The sequence below is a fragment of the Dendropsophus ebraccatus genome, chromosome 8 (genome assembly GCF_027789765.1).
Source record: "Dendropsophus ebraccatus isolate aDenEbr1 chromosome 8, aDenEbr1.pat, whole genome shotgun sequence".
Taxonomy (NCBI): Eukaryota; Metazoa; Chordata; class Amphibia; order Anura; family Hylidae; genus Dendropsophus; species Dendropsophus ebraccatus.
In genome coordinates this window covers 108,850,211-108,872,539 of record NC_091461.1, presented here as the reverse complement: position 1 = coordinate 108,872,539, position 22,329 = coordinate 108,850,211, and positions in this window count along the sequence as shown.

Here is a 22,329-nt window from a genome sequence, read left to right as displayed (position 1 = left end):
ATGTTCTATTTTTGTGGTAGAGGTTTTGCAACACTATTGCATTATCTAGGTCAGTGATTTCCAACCTGTGACCCTCCAGCTGTTCCATAACTACAACTCCCAACATGCATGGGCAGCTAACAGCCGTCATAAGTAACATTTAAAGGGGTACTCCAGAGAAAAATAATCAAATCAACTGATGTCAGAAAGTTATAAAGATTTGTAAATTACTTATATTTACTAATCTCCAGTCAAACAGTCCAGACATGGACAGAGGTGGCAGCAGAGAGCACTGTGTCAGATTGGAAAGAATACTCCTGCAGGCCATACGACAGCTGTTAAGTACTGAAATGAAAGACTTGATTTTTGAATAGAAGTAATTTACAAATCTAAACACCAGTTGATCTAAAAAATGTATATTTTTTCCCCTCTGGAGTACCCCCTTAAATTGGGATCAATGTCAGTCTGGTGCAAAGAAAGGCTATGTTGTTTTTTTTTTTTAAATATCACTTATAATACTGCTTATTCTCCATCCGTTGGAGCAGTTTTTGCTTGGACAGACTCCACCAATTGTTCCCAAATGTCTCTGCCTCAATTTTATATAATAGTTTTAATTAAGAGTGTGGATGGCAAATGTTTGCGCTGCCACTTTTGGCAGGGTGGATGTGACCTAGCAAGTCATGCGAATGCATTTATATAGAAGTCATCAATTATAAGGCTCCTGTCCGTGATACAATAGAGGCTTCTGTATCATCAGCTGCAAGTATAACACCGTAGGCACTGTACCTTGTTCCTGGACTGGTTATAGACCGGTTACACGTGTTTCAATAACACACATCGCTTTCATCATGGAAGTATGACAGGTGGGTTCCTGAAATGACCGCCGTATATAATATACATCTCATCGCTGTATATATTATACATCTCACCGCTGTATATAATATACATCTTACCACCATATTTAATAAACATCTCACCACCATGTACAGTACATCTCACTGCTGTCTATCATATACACCTCTTCGCCGTATATATCATATACATCTCACTGCCATATATCATATACATCCCATGTGGTGTCCCACCACGGGTGTTTCTTGTACGACACCTGTTGCAAAAACCCTTCACTCAAAGGTCAGGTGGTTATGAAGGTATTTATTGGTCTCACCACCAGATGTCAGGGTTTTGTATGTGGACTCTTATATGTTGTAGTGAACAAAGGGTTACTGCTCCTTCTGTATTGTTTTATTTACTGTCTAATGGAGATACCTCTTTCTCTTCTGCTTATCATTATTCTTCTCTCTTTGCACACAATCTTCTCCACCACTCACAGGAGCTCTTACGCACCCTTGTAGGAAGTAGTCACTTGGTGGGAGGAAGTGTAGTGTCAGTTTCCCACTGATTCTCGTAGGAGGACACACACAGAGTAGGCATCCCTGCTGTAGTTAAGCCAGGGCCTGGCTCTGCCAGAACCCAAGTCCGGGACAGCCCAGCTTTAAAGTGAGTCAAGACACACGTGTATGGCACAACTAGAGACATTCCACTTCTTCAGTTTATCTACTATTCTCACCATGCAGTGCTAGACACTACAAGGAGGACAAGTCAGGGAATAACCCAGCCCACACCGAGAACATCTCTAAAAAGTGCAGGGCAGTATCCTACTACAGAGGAACTGACCCAGATAGAGCAAAGTTACTGTAAAGAACGTCTACATACTCTATCTCGCAGCGCATGTGACACCGGATAATTTCGGACACTTAGCTACACCCAGGTAACCAAGGCTGGGGCTTGGGTCACCCTAGAAGGACGGGTACCTGACACTGTAGGGCAGAAGGTGGTCAGACGTAGTCTAAACAAGGGCACAAGTATCTCTCAAGTATTCTCTCTAAAGTTCCGGCAGAGCACATAACTACCTTGGGTTGGGACCCCTTTGACAAACTCCTCTTCTCTTCACTGCTCAACTCTAAGCTACAACAATACTGCTACATCTACCTTCATTATGATAGTACTTTCAAATATCTCCCAGCACAGATCAGGTGAACACAAGTCTGTATTTAGATAAGTCATTTGCTACCGAAGTGTTCTGTATCCAAGAGACTGTTTAGTAAAGCCATTATATTTATTCTACTGGGACTCAGTCATCATTGCACCAGCACCTATACACACAGCCTACACACCTTGGGTCATTTTCCCCTTTCAGTGGGTGGCAGTACCGATAGGCCGAGTGGGTCGTCTCTCCACTCAGGACTACCATGACAGGAGCCGAAGGGACCCATCACAGCCCGGCAGGTCACCGACCATTGGGGAACAGTATAAACCGGCTATATATAAAACAGGTATCAACACCACACCAGTGTGCTGGACTAACACTGGCGTCATGACAATACCATCACTGGCCGAATACTGTACTAGGACACCACACTCACTGCTGATTATCACATACATGTCACTGCTGTATATCATAAACATCGCACTGCTGTATTTCATATACAGAAAATATCACCGCCATATATAATATACACCTCACCGCCGTATATAATATACATCTCACCGCTGTATATAATATACATCTCACTGCCATATATAATATACATCTCACCACCATATATAATATACATCTCACTACCATACATAATATACATCTCACCACCATATATAATATACATCTTACTGTCGAATATCATATACATCTCACTGCCGTATGTAATATACATCTCACTGCTGTATATAATATACATCTCACCGCTGTATATAATATACATCTCACCGCTTTATTTAATGTACATCTCACCGCCGTATATAATATACATCTCACCGCTGTATATAATATACATCTCACCGCTTTATTTAATGTACATCTCACCGCCGTATATGATATACATCTCACTGCCGTATATATTATACATCTCACCACCATATATAATATACATCTCACTATCATATAAATCTCACCGCCCTATGTATTATACATCTCACTGCCGTATATATTACAAATCTCACTGCTGTATATATTATACATCTCACCGCCGTATATCATATACATCTCACTGCCATATACAGTATAATATACATCTCACTGCTAAATATCATATACATCTCACAGCCGTATATAATATACATCTCACCGCTGTATATAAAATACATCTCACTGTCGTATATATTATATATCTTACCACCATATATAATATACATCTCACCCCCCATATAATATACATCTCACTGCCGTATAATATGCATCTCACCACCATATATAATAAACATCTCACCGCCGTATATAATATACATCTTACCACCATATATAATATACACCTCACCGCAGTATATAATATACATCTCACCATCATATATAATATACATCTCATTACCATATATAATATACATCTCAACACCATATATAATATACATCTCAACACCATATATAATATACATCTCACTGCTGAATATCATAAACATCTCACCGCCGTATGTATTATACATCTCACTGCCGTATATAATATTCATCTCACCGCTTTATATAATATACATCTCACCGCCGTATGTATTATACATCTCACTGCCGTATGTATTATACATTTCACCTCCATATATAATATACACCTCCCCACCATATATAATACACATCTCACCACCATATATAATATACATCTCACCGCCATATATATTATACATTTCACCGCCATATATAATATACATCTCACCGCCGTATATAATATACATCTCACTGCCGTATATATTATATATCTTACCGCCGTATATAATATACATCTCACTGTCGTATATATTATATATCTTACCGCCGTATATAATATACATCTCACTGTCGTATATATTATATATCTTACCACTGTATATAATATACATCACACCGCCGTATATAATATACATCTCACTGTCGTATATATTATATATCTCACCACTGTATATAATATACATCACACCGCTGTATGTAATATACATCTCACTGCCGTATATAATATACATCTAACCGCCGTATATAATATACATCTCACCGCCGTATATATTATACATCTCACCGCCATATATAATATACATCTCACTGTCGTATATATTATGTATCTCACCACTGTATATAATATACATCTCACCGCCGTATGTAATATACATCTCACTGCCGTATGTAATATACATCTCACTGCCGTATGTAATATACATCTCACTGCCGTATATATTATACATCTCATTGCCGTATATAATATACATCTCACCGCCGTATGTAATATACATCTCACTGCCGTATGTATTATACATCTCACTGCCGTATATATTATACGTCTCACTGCCGTATATAATATACATCTCACCACCCTATATAATATACTGTACATCTCACTGCCGTATATATTATACATCTCACTGCCGTATATAATATACATCTCACCACCCTATATAATATACTGTACATCTCACTGCCGTATATATTATACATCTCACCACCCTATATAATATACTGTACATCTCACTGCCGTATATATTATACATCTCACTGCCGTATATAATATACATCTCACCACCCTATATAATATACTGTACATCTCACTGCCGTATATATTATACATCTCACCGCCGTATATAAAGTACATTTCAGCCCCGTATGTAATATACATCTCACTGCCGTATATAATATACATCTCACCACCCTATATAATATACTGTACATCTCACTGCCGTATATATTATATATCTCACCGCCGTATATAAAGTACATTTCAGCCCCGTATGTAATATACATCTCACTACCGTATATAATATACATCGCACCTCCGTATGTAATATACATCTTACTGCCGTATATATTATATATCTTACCGCCGTATGTAATATACATCTTACTGCCGTATATATTATATATCTTTGCGCCATATGTAATATACATCTTACTGCCGTATATATTATATATCTTACCGCCGTATATCTTTCGGCTTAAGTGTTTATTTCACATATTTTTGCTTTGAAAAGGGAAGCCAAGGGAACCTGCCAAATAGCGGGCAGCGAGATTACATTCTCGGCGGTTCCTGGCTCGCCTTTGTACGTCACCTTGTCAGACTGGTTATCTCCTTTTTAAGTAGCATTTTCTCTCTTTTTAAAAAAAAAAAAATCTATGTGTTTGAGGGAAATCTCATAAGCAGAGCGTTGAAAATCACCATAAGCATCCTTGTTGCGTCGGCTTTGATTGGAAGGCCGGGCGAGATCCATTATGATAAGATGTACCGGGGTTGCTGGACCTGAATTCCCCAGCAGGTTTGGTTCTCCACTTCACAGAGCGCCGGAGTCGGGAAGCCGCTGCCGCACATCAAACAATTAAAGCCGCCGCTTAAAGGAAAGGTCAAGTAAAAGGATTATTCTGAAGACACTCTGCCTAAGCAAGGGAACATTTCAGGCCGATAAGACGGCCGGGGTATTAATGAAATACGGTTACTGCTTGTAAATGTAGTCGCTAAACCGGAAGACGCGAAGAATGGACTCCATGTATGCTGGCAGCTTATAGAAGATGCATCATGTTATATCGTGGATAGGGCCCTTCTGCACTGGTCTTAAAGTAGAAGTGCAGGTTTATTATTACCAGGGGGTCCAAACTTCTGTGCCCATCAATTTCTTGATACTTACCTAGCATTACATTTATTATGTGTTTGCTCTGGAAAGGGGAGTGGTGTGCTGGGAGGGGTGTGGCTTAAAGAGGAAAGTGGGCGTGTCTTTAATGCAGGACTTAACTGTACATTCATGAGAGGATGGTCCTGAAGGGGTTAAAGAAAATGTAAATGTAAATTCTTTTACATTTTTACTGGCAGCAGTAAGAGGCGGCCTCTCTGCTGCCACCAATGGTTGTGTTGGGAACTGCAGGACAGCAAAAGACACAGTTACTAATGATACTGAGCCTGCCATGATGTTTATATGATACATGTTAGCAATAGACTTGACATTACACTTAGGGAAGTTGTCTATGTCACTAGTGCTGCAGCTGCGGCATCCTCCAGGCAGTGATTGACAGTTATCCGCAACTGCTCTGCCACACTGTGCTGTGGCTGCTGCGCTAGAGATATAGACAGCTTCCCCAAGTGTAATGTCTATTCTAATGCTAACATGTATTATATAGACATCAGGGGAGTCTCAGTATCTGCATGCTGCAGCCCTAGTTGTATGTAGCTTTGATTGAACCATGACTTGTGCAGCCCTGCAGTTCCAAACACAGCCATTGGTGGCAGCAGTGGCAACTGTGATGTCATTGCGCGCAAAAGATAATCACAAAAAACCTATGTCCTTTGTCTTAATGGACAACACAGAAGGATTAGCTTGGGTGCTTGTAGGGTAGATAAAGTATAGCTTTAGCAGAGCAGTTAAGTGCAGAACTCTGCCAGGATAAATTGTAGTTTTACTTATGTAAAAGAAGCTCGTACTCACAGTTAAGACTAAGGGTACTATTAATCGGAACGATAATCGGCAGAATTGGCCCGATTCGGCCGATTATCGCTCCGTGTAATAAATGCAACGATCAGCCGATGACAACGATCATCGGCTGATCGTTGATATAGGTTAGAACCGACCGACCGCACATACGTGTAATAGCGGTGCATGGGCGGCGATTAACGATATACATTACCCATCCACGTTCCAGGGCTGCTCCTGCGGTCTTCTCCCCGGGTCCCGCGTGCTTTAGCTTCACAGCGGCCTGTCAGATGATAGGCTGCTCAGCCAATCACAGGCCGCGGCGGTCCCGGCCTGTGATTGACTGAGCGGCCTATCAGCTGACAGGCCGCTGTGAAGCTAGAGCGTGCGGGACCCGTCGAGAAGACCGCAGGAGCAGCCCTGGAACGTGGATGGGTAATGTATGCCAGTTTAGCAAGGGCTGCAAGGACATCGGTAACGATGTCCTTGCAGCTCTTGTTAAACGATTATCGGGCCGTGTAATAGGCCCAGTAAACGAGCGGCGATCTAGCAGATCGGCGCTCATTTACAGGTATTATCGGGCCCTGCTCGGCCCGTGTAATACCACCCTAAGAAGAGGAGAAGACCGCCTTTTGCCAGAGCCCACAGAGTGTCAGGTCTGGTAGTACAAGTCTCAGGGTTGAACAAATGGGCGAAGTTAACCCCTTCAGGTTTCCCGAATAGGTCGAGCAGGTTCCAATGGAGTACTTCAGCTTAAGCTCTTTGCTCTACTGCAGACTAATCTCTTTTCTGTATAGTCTTAACTAGATCCAAGATGGTTATCCCAGGCATAGACAAGGCTTATAGGTTTTAGGATAAAGAAGTGTGAGGCACCCAAGCCAGTGATTGGACAACAGCATAACACAGTAGGACACATCAGTTAACCCTTCATACCTTGAGTTAGAATTGGGGAGAGTGAGACACCAAGTGGTGATAGGGCAAAATGACACCCATCATCCCAGACAGAAATACTTTTTACAGGTTAATTAGAAGCTTAGTGGTTCACCTGTACTGGAACACTACACAGTGGGCGGTGTCACTCAATTGACTGGACTCTTTAGAATGGAAACATCAGAGATTTCAATCCATATAAAAACAAGTTATACCGAATAGTTTCCCATAAAGTTATATATCAATCTGCTCAGCTTTTTCTGCTCCACAAGATGATGGCGATAACTTAGGTAGCATTTTCATGGTGATGGATTCCCTTTAAGCATTGCAGAGTCAGGAGCCACATTTTTTTAGCAATGAAGACATAGTATGACCATATAGGAGAACACCATAGTGGTGCCAGTACGAAAAAAGTCACCACCTTCTCCAGCACAAAAAGGAACATAGGCTCCTGGCAGCCCTGCCCTACGATGTTAGTAGCAAAAATTTAAGGGTAGCCATCTTTCTATGGATTGCCAGGGGCAGGAAACCAGCTTGTTGGACCCCACTTTCTTGACTTTTATAGCATATACTATGGACAGGTTATGTTCCAGAACAGTTCACCTAATGATAGAAAATATTCAGGTATTATTATGTAACATTTTGATGGCGTAAAACCAGATGCAGCAAGACCTCAGCTAATGAATTAACTTGGCGCAGATGATATCTTAATTGCCCGATGAGACGGCATAATTGAAGCATGTACAATGAGACAAGGAAGATGAGTAAACGGCTGCGGCACTGCACGTCTTATGAGGAACGCTGCATGCAGATTACACAGATTTAGAGATCATTTAGGACAACAAGCAGGATATATGACTTGAAGCATACTTGTGAGCATCAGTGGCTGATATTACAGACTCCTCGACACCATCACAACTCATTACCGGAACATTAAGGAGCAATTTCAGCCACAATGGACTAAACGGCAGAGCTGGGCCTACAGCAGTCGCCTTTCCTGGGTCCTAATTGTGACTTCCAGAGATGTGGAGTGTGATAAGCAGACAAGAAGAACATACCAAGCAAGTACAAAGCAATGCTGGCAGCAGGTAACAAGAAGAAGAATAGCAACTTGCCAACACACAGCAGGAATAAGATCACATATAAGGACTGGCCCTAAATAGCTGTCCCTAATCTTTCCCTTGATCTTCCCCTGAACGCTAAGGGTGGTATTCCACGGGCCGATGGGGCCCGATAAACTGGCTTTTTTTATCGTTAAACAAGGGCTGCAAGGACATCGTTACCGATGTCCTTGCAGCCCTAGCTTAACTAGTATACATTACCTATGCATGGTGCAGGGCTCCTCTTCTACTGCTTCTCCCGAGTTCCACGCGCACCTCCAACGTCAGGGCGGCCTGTGTCGGCTGACAGGCCACTCAGCCAATCTCTGGCCGGGACCACCGCGGCCAGTGATTGGCTGAGCGGCCTGAGTGATTGGTTGAGCGGCCTGAGCTGAGACAGGCCGCCCTGATGCTGGACGAGTGCGCGGGACCCGGGGAGAAGCAGAAGAAGAGGAGCCCTGCACCCTGCATAGGTAATGTATATCGTCAGTGACCGGCCGCGCACCGCAATTCCACGTAGCGGTGTGCGGTCGGTACCCGACAAATATAGGTCCTAACCTATATTAACGTTCAGCCATGATCCACGGACCGACGAATTGGGCCGATTTGGCCGATTGTCGCTCCGTGGAATAGGGCCCTAACTCACTGTCCCTACAATATCCCTATAGAGACCCTGATCTAAGGACCCTATTACACAGGCTGATTATAGAGCGAAAAATCGTTACATCATTCAAATTTAAATGATAATCTTTCCATGTGTTTCCAGGCAACGATAGAAAGATCGTTTGAGTGTCATTGATCGCATCTTTTAATCTGACCATGAAATCATTGTTAATCGATTGCTAAATGTTCACATTGTTGGCTCTTTTGCTGGGATCAGAAGGATTTATGGTGCTTTTACACGGAGGGATAATCGTTCGAATTTTCACGATAACGATTGCATTTGAGTGGTAATCAGCTCGTGTTAACACAGCGAACGATCAAGCAACGAGTAAGTTCTCAAATAGTCGTTGGCCGTTCACTGAAAATTCGCAGATCGCTTAGTCTAAAAAGTCTTTCACCGATTCACCCTTATGTGTCAGATGGGCTTAAGCGATCTTAAAATGATCGCAATAATGATTTTTTCAAGCGATATATCGTTCCGTCTAAACGCTGATCGTGAGTAGTAAGACTTTATTCACACTGGTGTTGCTTAGTGGCCACTTTCTCCACCGGTGGCGCCTGCTTGGTTTAGGGGGGGGGGGGGCTGGGGGTTTGGTCCTGTGACATTGGGGTTGCAGGGCCCTTCCCTTTAGTCCCTGTAGGGACTCATGTGAGCCAGGGGCCGGCACGTGGTACATGGGGCAATATGGTTTGATCAAATTATATACCAAGATCCTGGCGTTGGTTTTTAAATGTAGCTGAGAGACATTAGTATTAGCCATAGGTGTGATGTGCAGCAGCTCCTTTCTCCCCATGTTCGTTTTAAAAAACACATTGTTACTTCGAAATCGTTAATCGTCTCATAGGATCTTAACTCAATGGCAGGAACAGCAAGAAGATACTAGAACCAAGTGAAGTGAGACTAAGAAGTACAATAATACTTGTAACAAGACAAATCGTTAGAATCTGAGGAACCAGGAACAAAACTAGAACAAGATACTAAAGAGATATAAGAAAGAGGATAAGCTATAATCCGCACGGAACAGCACAAGTCAGGGATTTAGAAAAAAAAAAGGTAATCAATAGGAACCCCACACATAACAATTCGGGACTGACAATTAAGATTAATCGATCTAAAGCAACGGATTGCAACCCGAATGCTCTGCATTTGATTACCGTTGGCTGTCTGTGTAAAAGCACCATTACTTTTAACTCATTGTTGCTGGTTAATGTTATTGTGGATCTTTATTGGGGTCGGATCCTTGTTTTCTTTATACAGAGCATTGCATGGCTATGTCATAAGTCCCAACGTTTCTGGGACCGCGCCATCGATGTAGCAATTATCTTCTTGCCAACCTGCGATGACAACACATCAGAATCATTGCATGAAGAATGACAGAGCCCTGAGGAGATGATGGAACCCTGAGGAACACGTCTTGTGAGAAGAAGGAACAGAGAATGTGCATGTCACAGCCATATGCTTTATTTGTAACGTATAGAATTACCGGCTGCTGCTAGTTTACATCTCGGCTCTATACATCTATGAGACGTGTCATTGAATGGAGAAGGATTCAGTAATGTGAATATGGGTTCGAGGCACAACTTATACCAATCATGCTTTCTAGGTGGAAAAATATAAATATATAGATATCGCTCTTTACCGCAAACCTGTATTACTGTAACGGGGCTGGTTTATATTGGTTGCTTATTGCAGCTGGACACACTTAAAGGGGCATTCCATCAGGATCTGAATGCCATCGTGGAGAACCTTACCAGTTGGAAGAATGGGGGTTCAAGACCTCACGGTTCCTCCTGCTATAATCGCTCCTATATTCTATGTTGCCAGCATAGGGTTGAATAATTTTCGGTGCAGAACCTTCTATAGATTTTCTGTCGTTATTATGGTTTCCTATACAGTGCCCAAATAATAGAAAGATACAATGTAATAATAACCATATCATATAGCGCCCGCATTACACTACTAGACTGTCATATAACGCTTCAGGCCACCCAGGGTGCTGGTTATTCACAGTGAATTGACACCCGCAAATGTAATTATTCTGGGTTTCTATTTTAGTGCTCATGACAGCAGACGTGGTTGTTTTTGGGAAATGGATCCATGACGAATTTTAGTTGTATCTGGTTGTTGGTTGTCTTAATTTCACCCAAGCTTATTTAACTTGTACACCTAGTGGTAATATTAGGGGGAGCACATTGAAATCGGTTCCTGGTGCAGAGCAAACCCAAGGTGGGCAGACATAACGCTAATGGGCGTGGCTTCAAAAAGGGGCGTGGTGTCCCATGCGGAATTTATTACAATTTCAAGTTGTAGTTGAAATCTTTACCAGCTCTGAGCTATAGGGGCAGACCCAGATGTGCAGGATTTGTGTGCATCTCAATAAATTAAGTGCAATTGTACACTGGCAGGGGTTTGATTACTGGTGGCTCTTCCCATTCTGCTCTACTGTTAAGTCCTGGGGGCCACAGAATATGGGTTCCAGTGTTGTGACCAAACCATCAGTGACAGATGGTGTACAGGTGTCATACCTCTAAGGCCAGCAATATAAATCTATAAACTATGAAAAGAATCTGGATTGGACCCAGAGAACCAGTGAGAACATTGAACGGCGTATAGATGACTATACATGAAGTTTCTAGCCCTGGATACCAGATCAGCAAAACTTAGAGAGCAGAACATTTCTTCCTTCATGGAGAAGATGTGAATGTTCCCTAATACTGCCTGAGCCTCTGTCTAATCAAAGCTTTCGGAGAATTCGGCCTCTCTCCTTTATCTCGGAAAATAAGCGTCGCTGATTTGACATAATAATCCAGTAAATGAAATCATATGTACATGTTTAGACAACATCTGGCGCGAGATGAAATCCCCGCGTCTTCATCTGTGCAAGAATCTTGACGTTCTCCTGAACCCAGCTGGTTGTCAAGGAGACTCCCGATAATCACGGTAATTCTTGTCTCCGCACCAGCCTATCATTTATAGTATCTAGGAACACGCTTCTATAATTAAGAGCTTTTTTTTCCCATAGACTGCATTAGATTCCCTCAGGAGAATACTGACCCCTTGCTTGGCGACCAAACCGAAGCCATTTCCACAATCGTTTATCTTCATCCATAAAGACGGAGAAGGATTCAACCTCCAATATGTTTTTTCTAGGGATTGTGGTGAAGTGTCGCCATTCTGTTCTTGAGTAAACAAGCTCTAAAATTGGGTTTCGAAACATGGTAGACAAAATATTTAAATTTTTAAATATAGTGAGTTATGAGCATAATTCGTTCCGGGACTGCGCTTGTAATCCAAATCATTCTTAAATCAAAGCAAATTTTCCCATAAGAAATCATTCAAATGTAGAAAATTGGTTCCACCCCTAAAAAATAATGATTTTTTTTATTCTGAATAACATGTAAAACAATGAGAAACAGCAGAATATGCGATATTATAAGTTACTGTAGAGTATAGCCAAGCAGCATGTGGAGTATAATGTATAGTAAGTGCATAAACCTGAAAAACAGCAGCAGTTTGTAGATACAGGATGGAACTGCAGATCCACATGATGTAGTAGCGTAGTACAACAGGCTAGAGTAGAGAAGCAGGGCTGCTATCAGTGGTCTGTGTGGTCACATGACAGCAATGGGGAGGGGTGTGTGTTAAACATGGATCAATCAGGAAGTGAGAATCACAGAGCTGTGCAGGAGGACAGTGACAAAAGTTTCTATACAGCAGTGTGAATGGCTGAGTGTGAGTGCAGGCACAATATAGTAGCAGTGTGTATAGCTGAGTGTAAATGCAGGCAGATTATAGCAGCAGTGTGGATAGCTGAGTGTGAGTGCAGGCATATTACAGCAGGAATAGAGAGGATGGGAAAAACAAGGTCTGAAAGAAACTGCAGGAAGCATGAAGGAATGAGCAGGGCAGATGTGGGCACAGTATAGCAGCACTCTCTGTCCGGGGAGAGAGGAGTTACAGCTATGGAGAGATTACCTCCACAGTCCTGTCCCCTGATGTAAGCCCCAGCCTGAAGTGGATCTGCTATGATTTGGAAGGTGAGGGAGACTTCCTGGGTCAGAGTACAGGGCTGTAGACCCCGCTATTCAGACCATGCCCCTCCTACACTCGCCCTCCCACCCAGTACAGGGAGCTCTTACAACAAAACAATGCTCTTAAACCAAGTTACAATTTTTAAAAACTGTGAGCTCTTCTTGAAAAACACTCTTAATGCAAGTTACTCTTAAACCAAGGTACCACTGTATGTATGTATGTATATATATATATATATATATATATATATATATATATATTACTATTTTTTTTACCTATAGGAGTCACTATAACTTACATTCCGTGTGTAAAACAGAAAAAAAATGTAATAGAAAAATAGTAAAGTAGAAGAAGGAAAAAATTGTATATAAAGGCAGAGATACCCCCAGAAATACATGTTTATTTTAGGGCTGTGTTAACACAATGTAAAATAAGGTCAAAATACAGCTGTGATTTTAAGCAAAAGTTATAGCCGTAATTTCAATAATATTATGCGCCCATTCACTGCAATGTGGCACATTATCTTTTGAATTTACGCCTGTAATTATTCCTCAAAATGACAGCCGTATTTTGCCTTTATTTTACTTTGTGTGAACATTGGTAGTCAATTACAGACATTATTCTATAGAGTGGAGCTCATAATTATATTGAAAATACAGCTGTATTTAACCTTAAAATTAAAACTGTATTTTTATTTTATTTTAGGCTATGTTCCCATGCAGTATTTATGCTCAGCATTTTGCTCAGTATTTTTCAACCAAAACCAGGAGGGGATTAAAAACACAGAAAGGCTATGTTCACACACTGTTGAAATTGAGTGGATGGCCGTCACTTAATGGCAGATAACAGCCGTTATTTCTAAACAATGGCCATTATTTTAAAATAACGGCAAATAATACTGCGTGGGAACGTAGCCTAAAATAAAACAAAAATACTGCTGTAATTTAAGGTTATAATACAGCCGTATTTTCAATATAATAATGAGCTCCATTGAAACCAATAGGAAATTGTCTGGTAGCGCAAACACCCTATAGAATAACGGCTGTAATTGAATAAGACCATCCTTATTATGACCATCCATTTTACGACCATCCATTTTACGACCATCAATATTACGACCATCCATATTAGGCGCATCATTTATTCTGAGCATATCCCCCAGTAATGCAGGTCAGTGATGCAGGATTCAGCCCCAATGAATCAGTCTACTCAGTCCAACCTGTCGAAATATGCAGCAGAAAATTTAAGGTCATCCCTCAGAATTTTCTGCCACAATGTATTCCACTCCCTTAGAGGCGTATTTAGCGCTCCCATTGATTTCAGTGAAGGTATGAGTCATAATACTATACACATGTAATACACGTGAAAGATGATCATGTCGCTTCTTTTTTTATATGCCCTGAAGAAATGCTGGGAAAAAAACCACATAAAGCAAGGTAAACAGTGGTGTTTACTTCCCTTTCAAAAGCTTATGAATGAATGAAAAATAGCTCAAAAATACATGTGTAAAAGCTATATGGATCAAAAAAATTAATTCTTACCCCTTCCCAAATTTATGCCCATTAAGACTAGTCTGGGGCATCACAATTTAAATAAAAAAATAAAAAAAAAACAGTTCTATGTTGTCTAAGGTAGTAGTGGCAATGCAGGAGTTTCACAGATTCCAGAGCACTGGATCAGCAATCATGACTGCCAGCCCTGAACAGGGAAGTGTGCAGTATCTGTTTGGTTAGCTTCTCTTTAAAAATCCATGGCTTGTGCAGTTCTGTGCGGATTATAGCATATGCTCCAGGGTTTCTCTTTCTGGCACTCGTTCACCAGAATGTTCTTGGTTGTTCTCTGTGTAATTTCCTGGTTGCTACTTAAAGAGGATGTACCACCAGGTACGTCCTCTTTAACCTGACACAGGGATAGAACGGGAGGTAGGCCAGTCCTCCCCTCTATGACGCGGCTCGGTTAGAATCAAAGGAGTCACGTTCTATCTCTGTGTCAGGTTAAAGAGGACGTACCTGGTGGTACATCCTCTTTAAAGTGACTCACGTGTCCTAAATCAAGTGGCCTTGCATTGTGTCAGGGTCCAGGTGTCTGCTTGTTATTTCTGCTAGAAAGAGCTCATCTAGGGTCTGCCATAGGGAGATTCGCACAGCTAGTTAGGGTCAGTCCTTGTATTTATTTCTCTTCATCATCTTCCGGATCACTCCTAAATGCTATCATCATTATTCATGTGTGCCATCATCCATGTTATCGCCTATGAGTTTATTGGTGAGTTGCTATTCTTGTTCTTTTTACCTTCTATACTTATATGTTTTTCTTGTGACGGTTATACTATTCAGCTCTAATGTAAACCCTGGGGATATCTGAGTACTACCACGTTTTTCTGAAAATAAGGCAGGGTCTTATATACAGTGGTGCCTTGGATTACGAGCATAATTTGTTCCGGGACTGTGCTTGTAATCCAAATCCACTCTTAAACCAAAGCAAATTTTCCCATAAGAAATTACTAAAATACAGACAATTGGTTCCACACCCCAAAAATAGTGAATATATATTCTGAATAACATGTAAAACAAATGAAACAAACATTTAAAAACAGCTGACTATGTCCCATTATAAGTTACTGTACAGTATGGAAATCAGCATGTGGTGTATAATATATTATAGAGTAAGTGCAGAAACCTGAAAAACAGCCGCAATTTGTAGATACAGAATGGAACTGCAGATCCCCATAATGCAGGAGCGTAGTACAACAGGCTCGAATAGAGAAGGAGGGCTGCTGTCAGAGGTCTGTGTGGTCACATGACAGCAATGGGAAAGGGGGTATTTTCAGCATGGACCAATCAGAGCTGACAGAGACTGCAGGGAGCATGAAGGAATGAGCAGGGCAGATGTGGGCACAGTATAGCAGCACTCTCTGTCCGGGGAGAGAGGGGTTACAGCTATAAGGAGATTACCTCCACAGACCTGTCCCCTGATGTAAGCCCCAGCCTGAAGTGGATCTGCTATGATTTGGAAGGTGAGGGAGACTTCCTGGGTCAGAGTACAGTGCTGTAGACCCCACTGTGCATGCCAAGCCCCTTCTCCACTCGCCCTCCCGCCCAGTACAGGGAGCTCTTAAACCAAAACAATGCTCTTAAACCAAGTCACAATTTTGAAAAACTGTGAGCTCTTAAACCAAAACGCTCTTAAACCAAGTTACTCTTAAACCAAGGTACCACTGTATCTTTATTTCTATGAAAAAGGGCTAGGGTCTATAATTGGGTTAGGTCTTATTTTCAGAGAAACACAGTATGCCCCAACATACATGCCTCTATACTGTAAACAACCCCCCCCGTAGTTTTTCCTCCATACTGTATACATCACCCCTCTGCAATAAGCCCCCCCCCCATACTGTATACCTACCTCCCCCCTCTGTAGTTCTTCCCCCATACTATATGCCTCCCTCTCCCTTCTTTAGTTATTCATACATGCTGTATACATCCCCCCTCTACGGGTAGTCCCCATAATTTATACCTCCCCCCTCCCCTACTGTGCATCTTCTTATTGGCTGATGCTCAGCACCCAGTGTCAGGGATCTGGTCAGCTGACTATAACAAGGGCTTATTTATGGGGTAGGGCTTATATTTCAAGCCAACCTCCAAAAAGCCTGCAAAATGAATCTAGGTTGTATTTTTAGGGAGAAACATGGTAGAAGCCACAGTAAGTTCCTGGGAAAGGTGACCATTGTTGGTAAAGTCCAATCCTGCCATCTAGTGACCAGTTACTGTTGCTACACCATTTAAGTAAATGGGCTCCCTTAAAATACCCAGCTGGGCCCAGCGTACATGGCCATAACCCTCCATGGACGCCGACCAGTCACCATTGTTTGCTCTATCGTTCTATCGAGGATAAACAGGATTTCTCAGCTGCTCCGGTGGCTTCTCCATTGGCCGGGAGATGCTCCTGGGAAGATTTAGTATTTTGTGTGAACAGGTTTTAGTAATAATAATAATAATCAGTGAGAATCTTGTCCCAGGAAAGACATTATAGCAGAAGCTCTCCAAAGGATGACCCTTCATTACTGTAAAATGTGAGCTGGAGAGTCCTTGTGCTGATAGACTGCCCATCTGCTCCTTACACAGTCACTAAGCCGGGATAGCTCCAATTATTAGAGAATAGAATGGGCCATCACCATTCAAGATGAAAAAGAGGAGCATTTAACTCTTTATAGGCTGGAGACTGCTCCATATTGTCATATTAAAGGGGTTGGTCCTAATCACCTGTAAGAGATGCACTACAAGCCCCAGCCTCACCTAACTGCTGCATCTATAGCGCCATCTAGAGAAAGGTCTGGCCAGTACTGTAGCAAATAATGGGGTATTCATATCATGTAAAGTGATGGCATTTGTCATCACTTTATGAAATGTTGGGGGCCATTTACCTGGTGATACATCCTCAGTTTACAAGATACGAATATCCCTTTAAATTTGTATTTAGTTTTTTTTTTTTTTTCTTTTACAGTGATGGCAGACGTCCAAGGTCTGGATGCAGGAAAGCCAGGTCTCCTAACCATGTGATATACCAGCTGGCTGGTATGTATGGCACTGTAAGAGAGGACAGCTGATGGATACATTTTAAGTGTTTCTGAGAAAGAAAGAATTATAAAGATTTGTGCTTTTAGTAACTAAAAACATCCCTGTGCATATGATATAAGGGGCACAAATTGGTATTTAGTACACATTCATATTTATTAGTACAGCTTCTACTCTGCAAACAGTATATAAAGGTTGGATGCTGCTGCCCCCTTGTGTACGCTCAGTAGAATACAAGACATCATCAAAACTGTACATGATAATTATCCCTTATATCCAGAAATATCCTATAAATAGACAGATTTCCATTCTATTTTTCTTGTGACCAGTAACCAATAAAAATCAGACAGGAAGCTGCAGCGGCGACGAACCCCTTTAAGTAAGCATTCACTTTTAATGGAGGGAATTTTATACATTTTCTGACCTCCCTGCCAGGTAAATTGATATTCCTTGCAGTTTCCCTCTTGTCCTGTCTACCGAGCATGCATCGGCCTATGTTACCTATGTTACGTACCAATAACCAGATATATGCAGATTTCCCAGTAGAGAGCATCTATGCAAAATAGTAAATCTTTTCATTCGTTACTTTTCCTCATTTGTTTGTTAAAACAGCAGATTTTTTTTTCTCTTGAGCTGCTTTTCCCAGCTGTAATAGGTACAGAAAGTTACAGCCATGGTCAGCTGGGTTGGCTCCTGTTGTCCGGTCATTGAAGCTCTATACCTAGACATTTCCCAGCTCTCCTCTTCTCATTTTACTCCCTGTTCCTTAGTTGTAAGTATATAGAGGGGCCACATATCACTATAGTATAGTAATGTTCCCCAACCTTTGGCACTCCAGCTGTCACAAAACTACTACTCCCAGCATGCCCTAGGCAATATAGTTACTGCAGAGTATCCTGCATGGGTCCGCACTATGACTAGTAAAGGGCAGGGATGGTGCCCTTCTCTCCAAGGCCCCTCTGTACATGTACTTGCTTCTACTATCAGAAAATACAGCCAGACATCAGGGCAGCACTTGGCATCTGGCATTCTGGAGGCGACATATACAACGTCTGGTTACAGAGACAAAGCATTTCCGCTGCCGTTTAGACGCACGAGACAGGAGATAGGAGGAGGCAAAGCCCAAAATGAAATAAGAACTTCCCCAAATGCAATTGCCCTGTTTTTGGTCCTCTCCGGCGCTGCGCACATTCTTCCCGTCCGTGAAAATATCAGCAGAAGTTTTGCCATCTGCTTACCTCCCGTGCGCTCGCTTGTCATACCATAAACATATTACAATAAAAATAGAAGTACCGAACGTGTTGACACATACATACCGCCATCATCTATCCAATCCGCTCCCCGGCACGGCCATTTCTACTCCTGTACTGACAACGTTATGGCTGTCGTATTAACATAAGGAAAGCGGCGACATGTAGACTCTTTGAAAATGCAGACAATGTGGGTCTTAAAGGAGAAGTCCGGTGTTGAACATTTTTTTTCAAAAAGGGGGGGGGTGTCTGAATATAACAACATGCACCTGGCTCTGGTTCCTGGTCCCCGGCCCCTTCCTGGTCTAAGTGGGGACCTGGGTTGTGATATGTCAGGCCCACTCAGCCGCCCTAGCGGGGTCCTGCCTCCTCCCCGGCTTTTTTGAAAAAAATATCCGACACCGGACTTGAAAGGATATTCCCATTTGAGCTTGATTGCTATGGGGTTCGACTGTAGATGCCTCACAATGAATGGATCGGAATGGTGATGGGTTAGGAAAGGTTGGCTGGGTGGTCTTTTATGGATTGGAGATCACAAGCTCAGATGGAAAAACCTCTTTAAAAGGAAAGTACTCTCTTATTTACATCGATATTGAGCTCTAATATCCCCCTGAACATGCTTAAAGGGAATGTCCAGCAACAGGAAAAAAAAAATACCCGGTCCTGGACACTCTCTTTAAAATTTGGCTGTCGGCTGCTGCCACTAGAGGGAGCTAGGAAGCTTACGGCATACTGTTTATACATTAAGCTCCATAATAAAACAATATGCCATAAGCTCCCCCTAGAGGTGGCTGCAGGCAGCTCGATTTATGTTATTTAATAATGGGAATGCATGGGAAAATTATCTGTTGTTTAAACCAAGTTTATATGTTAAACATTTTTTAAGAATTTTTTTTCCTCATTTTCCACTTTTACTGTCTATATTATAAAATAATATAAGTTCTCTTTCTGGCCACTAGGCCTTATGTTGAGCTGAGACTTCCAGTTCCATACAGGAAAAACATTATTACTTTCCAGCAGTGTCTTAACTATCATCATAGACAGAAGTACAGCGACGGGTGACACCAGTACATAGATTCCTGAGATACACACAATGGGGGAGATTTATCAAACATGGTGTAAAGTGAAACTGGCTCAGTTGCCCCTAGCAACCAATCAGATTCCACTTTTCATTCCTCACAGACTCTTTGGAAAATGAAAGGTGGAATCTGATTGGTTGCTAGGGGAAACTGAGACAGTTACACTTTACACCATGTTTGATAAATCTCCCCCAATAACTGAAGCTCACGGCTCAGCCTCCCCCTCTTTGTCTCTGAACAGATCACATAGATTGCTCAGAACATGTTCCCATTTTAATGAATAGGGTGTGGGCCAGTCTATTTGTGTCTATGTCGAAAAAACCCTCAAGGAGGAGATCTGACATGTTTCATAAGCCAAGCTGTGCTGTAAACTTTTGGCTATTTCTTTGTCGTATAGTGGCCTTATGGAATGGTATACTATATATGAACGTGGCCTAATGCAATAATATGGGCTCATCCTACAAGGTTTTCATGATACAGAATGATGTTTTACTTACCTGTCTCTTTCCACCGGCGTTACTGCGATCCTCGGTAGCGGAAACAGGGGTAAGGTGGTGGGTCGGTGCATGTAATCTGGGGTCTTCGCCCTCCGTACTTGCCTTTGGTGCAGAGGGGGTAATTGTAATGTTCCAGAACAGAAGCGTTTTCCCTTCCATAAGTCTATTCCAATGTTATAACCGTAGGAGCTGTAAGATTTGCTCAGGTAACAATCGGATAAACCTTTCGCGTTCTGTCAGAAAGAAGAAAAAATTGGGTTATATTAGTCATAATATAGAAATCTGTACTAGAGAAGCGTTCCCCAACCGGTGGCCCTCCAGCTGCTGCAGAAGCTCACAGCCCTGAGTATTACCCCCAAGGAATAACAACAACAGATCAGTGTTCCCTCATTGTGAATGATGTGATAATGAATCACCCAAAAAGTTACAGAATCAAATCACACAGATGAGCGAAACATAGAAACATAGAAGATTGTCGGCAAAAAAAGACCACCTGGTCCATGTAGTCGAACTATTAGTATTTCCCTTCTTATTACCTTAGGATAGATATATGTACATCCCAGGCAGGTTTACATTCTGTTATTGTAGACTTACCTACCACATCTGCTGGAAGTTTGTTCCAAGCATCTACTACTCTTTCAGTAAAGTAATATTTTCTCACCTTACTTCTGATCTGAACTTTTCAAAAATTCAGTTCGGCAGGTTCACCAAACTTTACCGTAAAGTTCAGGTTTATCCGAAACTGGTTAGTTTCTGTTTTTTAGATTCGCCCAATGTTTTTTAATCTGGCAATGTAAGGTTTGAACTGTAGAAATGAAGATCACATAGTCAGAGGAACAATCACACGCATCCTTAGGCTATGTTCACACTGCGTACGAGTCCGGACGCATTTCGTACGCCGCCGTACATGTGCGGCTGAAACTACGCGGGTGGGAAAAATAAACATGCGGCCGGATGCGTACGAACCGCGAACATACGTCCGTAGTACAGTTATGCTTCCCTAGCTTGTTTCGAAGCGATCTGAGGCAGGTCATTTACTTGGAAATCTTTGCCCAGCCCCGTAAACCACACAGAACCTTTTGAATCGAAAAATCAAGTTCAATTTGGCTGAAATAAGTACTTTGTACGGGACCGCATGGAAATCCACGGCCGTGAGTTGGAACATTTCCGTCCTCAAACAATGGTCGCGTTCATTTTTCACGGCGCCGTATACGATCCGGCCGTAAGCTCATACGTAGTGTGCATTGTGCGGCCGTATTTCGTATACTTTAAAGCGAATGCATCAACCTCAAAACTACGTGCGTATATTCGCGGTTCGCACTACGGCCAGAAACATACGCAGTGTGAACATAGCCTAAAAGGGGTTGTCCAGCGAAAATCTTTTTCTTTCAAATAAATTGGTGTCAGAAAGTTATATAGATTTGTAATTTACTTCTTATAAAAAAATCTCAAGTCTTCCCATACTTATCAGCTGCTGTATGTCCTGTTTTATTTTCAGTCTGACACAGTGCTCTCTGCTGACATCTCTGGCCGAGACAGGAACTGTGTCTTGGTTTTCTATGAATCCCCATAGAAAACCTGTCCTGTTCTGGACAGTTCCTGTCTCGGTCAGAGATGTCAGCACAGATGTCTGATAAGCTGTTAGGAGCCCTAAAGTGGTGCTACCTCCCTCAAGCACCGATCTGACCTGCCCCCTCCATTGGTTTTCGTTGGTGGCCCGGTTATCAAGGGAGGGGGCAGCCTGGTCGATCCTGAGGGGCCATAGCCCATTCAAAGAAGGAAAAGCAAAACACACAGACACACAAAAACAGCGTTAGATCAGTCTAGA